Below are 6,000 nucleotides of genomic sequence, written 5' to 3'. Positions count from 1 at the left end.
TAGGCACACGTCTCTTATCCGCCACACGCTTATATCTCTCACTCATGCTCTTTAGATTATCCTGAATCTTTTGCCAAATAGATGACAAAGACGAGGAGAATCTCTCCTCATCTGGTAAACCAGAAGACCCCTCTCCAGAGAATGTCCCAAACTGCGGATGAAACCCATATGCACCAAAAAATGGTGACTTATCAGAGGACTCCTGACGACGGTTATTCAAAGCAAACTCAGCAAGGGACAAAAAAGAACACCAATCCTCCTGATTCTCCGCCACAAAACATATATGTCTCCAGATTCTGATTGACGCGCTCTGTCTGGCCATTCGACTGCGGGTGGAAATCAGAAGAGAATGACAACCGAACCCCCAAGCGAGAACAGAAAGCCTTCCAGTATCTGGAAACAAACTGCGTGCCCCTATCAGAGACTATGTCTGAAGGAATGCCATGCAATTTGACAATATGATCAACAAATGCTTGCGCCAGCGTTTTAGCATTGGGCGACCCAGGAAAAGGAATAAAATGCGCCATTTTGCTAAAACGGTCCACCACCTCCAGAATCACAGTCTTCCCTGAGGAACGAGGCAGCTCCGTAATGAAGTTCATGGAGAGATGTGCCCAAGGACGGAAAGGAATGGGTAACGGGAGGAGAGGACCTGATGGCCGTGAATGAGGGACTTTGGCACGAGCGCAGGTCTTGCAGGCTGCCACAAAACCCTAAACCGACTTACGAAGAGCCGGCCACCAGAATCTCTGAGCAATGAGATCCACTGTGGCTCTACCGTATCGTGGTGCTCCTTAAAAACCTTATGTCGTAAAGCGAGAGGCACAAACAACCTCTCAGGTGGACAAAGATCAGGAGCCTCTGCCTGGGCTGCCAGAACCTCTGCCTCCAATTCAGGATAAAGAGCAGAGACAACCACCCCTTCAGCCAAAATGGGACCCGGGTCCTCAAAGTCCCCCCCCCCTCCTGGAAAATACAGTGAGAAGGCATCCGCCTTCACATTCTTAACCCCAGGGTGGAACGTGACAACAAAATTAAACATTGAAAAGATTAAAGACCATCTGGCCTGTCTCGGGTTCAGACGCTTGGCTGACTCCAAGTAGGCCAAATTCTTATGGTCGGTAAACACGGTAATAGGGTGTCTGGCTCCCTCTAGCCAATGGCGGCATTCCCCAAAAGCTAACTTGATGGCCAACAACTCCCTATCTCCCACATCGTAATTTCTCTTGGCGGAGGAGAGTTTCTTCGAGAAAAAGGCACACGGTCGCCATTTGGCAGGAGAGGGACCCTAAGACAAGACCGCACCCACACCCACCTCAGAGGCGGCCACCTCAACAATGAAAAGCAGAGAGACATCAGGTTGTATCAAGATGGGAGCGGAAGCAAAACTCTCTTTGATACTAGAAAAGGCCTTACGCGCATCTACCGACCAGGAGGAAAAATCTACTCCCTTTTTAGTCATATCAGTGAGTGGTTTAACAACAGAGGAATAATTCAAAATGAACTTCCTGTAATATTTGGCAAAACCCCAAAAATGCATCAGCGCCTTCTGATTCTCAGGAAGCTCCCAATCAAGCACAGCGCGGACCTTCTCAGGGTCCATGCGAAAACCAGAAGCGGAGAGAAGAAAACCCAGAAATTGAATTTCTGGAACCGCAAACACACATTTTTCCAGTTTAGCGTACAATTTATTCTCCTGCAGAATGAGCAAAACCTGACGTAGGTTCTCCCTATGAGTCTTGAAATCAGGAGAAAAAATCAAAATGTCATCTAGGTACACTAGTACAAATTTCCCCATTAAATGATAAAAAATGCTGTTCACGGGGGGCGTGGCCAGCTATGCAGGAGTGAAGACGTGTGTGCTGCAAGCTCCTCCACAGCACCGGAGCTAATCCACCGCCAGCGACCCTCTAAAGATGGGCAAAATTCCTAAAAAGGTCAGGACCCGCTCTGTGGCCCCCCTGACATCTTCACAGGGGGACATACCCAGGCTTTTCGCCAGGCAGCCTGCAACACCAGGCCCCGACATGACCGAGCGCGCCGAGCGTTTCCAAGATGGCGCAGCCGGCCCTGATGCAACTCCGCTCACAGCGATACTAGCTGAGCCTGGAGCTGAGCACCCGAAACAGCTGTCGCACTGACCGGATCAACGAAGAGTCCGGTCCGCATCTGTGCCGTCTCTGGGCAGCAGCCCTGACCGGGCCCAGGTGTCTCATGCCCAGGAGGAAGAGGGCCCTGGAGCGCATGCTGATCCCTCATCTTCAGCCCAGGGAGGAGGCCTGACAGCTGCCACGATGTCTCTCTGCTGTCCGGCAGTTCAGGTTAGTGAGGAGGAGTTCCCCCCGTTACAGAGGGCTCCTCAGTTGGCCCCTCACCCTGTCTCCTCGGGTCCTAGAACCCCCACCTCGCCTGCAGCCTCACTGAGCCCAGGGGTGGGATCTCCCACTGGGTCCCCCTGGTCGGGTGCTCCAGCCTGCTTTATGGGACAATCCCAGCCACAGAGAGACACTTCTCACCGGGGGCAACCTGAAAAGGCTAATGACAGAGCCTCAAACTCACCACAGGCTGCGGCCTCTTCCCTGTGCACACTGCGGGAGCCCCCCTCAACTCGCTCTCCTGAGCCGTCCCTGGCAAACTCCCCACACTGGTCCACGGGCTCGTCGTGGGACGGATCCCACCCACGCCACGAGGGCACCTTTTCATCAGACACACAGACCCTGGTTGCCCCTGCAGCGTCAGCCTTATGGGGCTCTCCACCTTTGCCCCAGAGAGCTGTGCCCCATGCTCCTCTACCTGACGAGGACTCTCGGCCACCTACCATGGCGGACTTACGCAACCTGATGTGCTCACTTCCCACCAAGGCAGACCTCTCCAGTTTTGCAGCTAACATTTTACAAGAATGTAAAAGAGAATTCACGCAAGTGCGCTCTGAGATGGCCTTGATTGATACAAAAGTGGACACTGTTCAACAGGAACATGATTCCTTGTCTGCAGATGTGCAGGTATTGAAAGACAAACTGCAATCCCACGATGCACAGCTGCACGCCTTGCAATATCATCTAGATGATGTCGAAAATAGGAGCCTTCGCAATAATATTCGGATCAGAGGCCTCCCTGAGTCAATAACACAGGCGGTTCTTTTACCTACCATTGTAAAGATTTTCAATGACCTCCTGGGACGTCCGCCAAGATCCAACATCGAAATCGAACGAGCCCATAGGGCATTGAGACCTCCCAACCCTGACCCCTCAAAGCCAAGGGACATCATCTGCAGAGTCCACTTTTATGCCGTCAAGGATCAGATTCTGCTCAAGGTCCGACAGATGTCGTCTCTGTCCTATGACGGTGTCCCCTTTATCTTGCTACAGGACTTATCCCGCTACACCCTAGCCCAACGTGCTGCTTTGCGCCCACTCTTGCACCTCCTCAAAGAGCGCAGTATCCCTTACCGTTGGGGCTTTCCTTTTGCTCTACTTGCGGGCCCTAAAGATCAAGTTGTCACCCTGCGGGACCCTACAGATCTCCCCCACTTTCTACAGCAGCTGGACTTGCCACTGGTTGAATTGGGACCCTGGCCCTCTCTCCTCCCGCCTGCCTCTGAGTCGAAGGGGCGACAGCGTCCACCGCCTCCTGAAAGAGCGTCCAGTTCTTCTGCTCAGGCCTCAAGAGGACGACGCCAGAGAGGACCGGGCTACTCAAGTCGCAGATCCCCACCTCATCTTACCACCTGAGGGGCTCCCTGCTTAACCTGCCTGGGACCACTAAAGCTTTAACATGCTGAATGTTCCTTATTGGTTCTTAGTTGTTTGCCCATTCTCTTTATCTGTCTTTATGCTCTAAATCTGCTGGTGCTTATAAGTTTCCATTTGCATCCACTGGTGTTGTGGAGGGTCAGCTCTTGTCCGGCTGACACTTTCTCCCCCAAATAAGTAGAGACTTTCCCTTGGGGTGTCTTCCCCAAGTGACAGCCTCTTTGGACCTTCGGGTCACATAACACTACTCTATTTTCCCTTTCTCAGGGTTTTCCTCCTGTCTGTTTACTTCTAACTGTTTTTTTCTCTCTTCTTTTTGTTTTTTGTTGGTTGTCTCCCCGTGCCTCCCTTGTGTTTTTTTCCTTCCCCCCTCCCCCCACAGCAATGGGGTCTCTGAAGATCGCATCATTCAACGCGAAGGGTCTCAACACTCCCGAAAAAAGGGCCAAAAGGGCCCAGGTACTTCATCACTTCCATCGCCAAAAGGTACATATTGTCTGTTTCCAAGAAACGCACTTTAAGGAGGGTAGCGCCCCTAACATACGACATCGACACTACACCACCTGGCACTTTGCAAATAATGAGGTAAATAAGACCAAAGGAGTCGCCATAGCGATCCACAAGTCTTTACCCCATCAAGTGCTGGGATGTACTGCCGACCCAGATGCAAGGTATCTGGCCCTCGCTTTACTTATTGGATGGCCAGGAATTAACCTTCCTTAAAGTATATGCCCCTAACCAAAATCAAGCTCCCTTCATTGTAAACCTCATTAATAACGTCATACCGTTGCTCAGGGGGACAGTTATCCTATGTGGTGACCTTAATCTGACGCTTGACCCGACGCTTGACAATTCGACTGGACGTGCCTCCCTCACATATTCCACCATTAAAAAGGTGAAACGGGCACTGCTCCAATTGCAATTGCGAGACGCCTGGAGGATCCAGCACCCAGTTGATAAGGATTACACCTTTTATTCCGCCCCCCCATGGCTCATATAGTTGTATTGACCATATCCTTATCCAGCAATCGGCCCTATCCTGGCTTGACTCCACACAAATAGGAAATATCCTTTGGTCTGACCACTCTCCCATATATTGCTCCCTGAACTTGCCCTTCCTCTCTAGACAGGAATGGACATGGCGATTAAATGAAAGTCTCCTTCTTGACGCGGGGTGCGCTGCTGACCTTGCTAGCAATATAACAAACTTCTTATCAGATCACAAGGAGGATTCTACCCCAATACCGATCCAATGGGAGGCCTTGAAGCGTGTTCTTCAAGGTGTACTCATTAAGCACGGCTTCCGTCTCAAGAAGGAGAAAGTCCATTCACTTAAGCTTGCTCTACAAAGAGTCACTTCCCTGGAACTTGCCCACAAACGAGCACTTACCCTGCAAACCCTGCATGATCTCCAGAATGCGCGTATGGAAGCTAAACGCCTCCTAGATGTATCCTACAAACGTATGGTACAAATTTGCAGGAGTAAATTCTACAAATACGGGAATAAAAGTGGCCGTATGTTGGCAAGGGCTCTAAAGGGAAGACTAGCAGCCTCCCATATCCCCGCTATCAAAAATGCCCAGGATCGTATGATTCACACAACCGCTGATATCGCGGCTACTTTCCATTCCTTCTACGCAAAGCTCTACAATCTGCCCCAAACATCCCCTCAAGTAGTGGGCAAATCTCCCGACCTACCTCTACTACTTCCCAAGCTTTCTGCGCTTGATTCTGCCACTATGGAGGCTCCATTCACAGACGCTGAACTTCATACGGTACTTAAGTCGCTCCCGGGTGGCAAGAGCCCAGGCCCTGACGGGTTCACGGCTAGGTTTTACAAAGCCTTTTCCTCCAATCTTTCCCCTATTATGCTCCAGGTCTTCAATGGAGTGTCTCCTGGGCTCCCCTTCCCGGCACAGACCACGGAGGCGCATATTACGGTCATTCTGAAACCAGGAAAGGACCCGCACCTGTGTGCCAGCTATCGTCCTATCTCCCTTTTAAACGTTGATCTCAAGATCTTCGCCAAATTAATGGCGAACAGATTGAACGCTTATCTGCCTTCCCTGGTTTGCGCTGATCAGGTTGGGTTTGTGCCGGGGAGGGAGGCCCGGGACAACACTCTTAAAACCCTGGACATCATCCACTATGCCAAATCTAAAAAGGTCCCCCTTATGGTGCTTTCCCTAGACGCAGAAAAGGCCTTTCACAGGATATCTTGGCGCGCCATCCATGAGACTCTTTCACA

Source organism: Bufo gargarizans, chromosome 2 (assembly GCF_014858855.1).
Source record: "Bufo gargarizans isolate SCDJY-AF-19 chromosome 2, ASM1485885v1, whole genome shotgun sequence".
In the NCBI taxonomy this organism is placed as follows: domain Eukaryota; kingdom Metazoa; phylum Chordata; class Amphibia; order Anura; family Bufonidae; genus Bufo; species Bufo gargarizans.
This window is presented reverse-complemented; position numbering follows the sequence as displayed.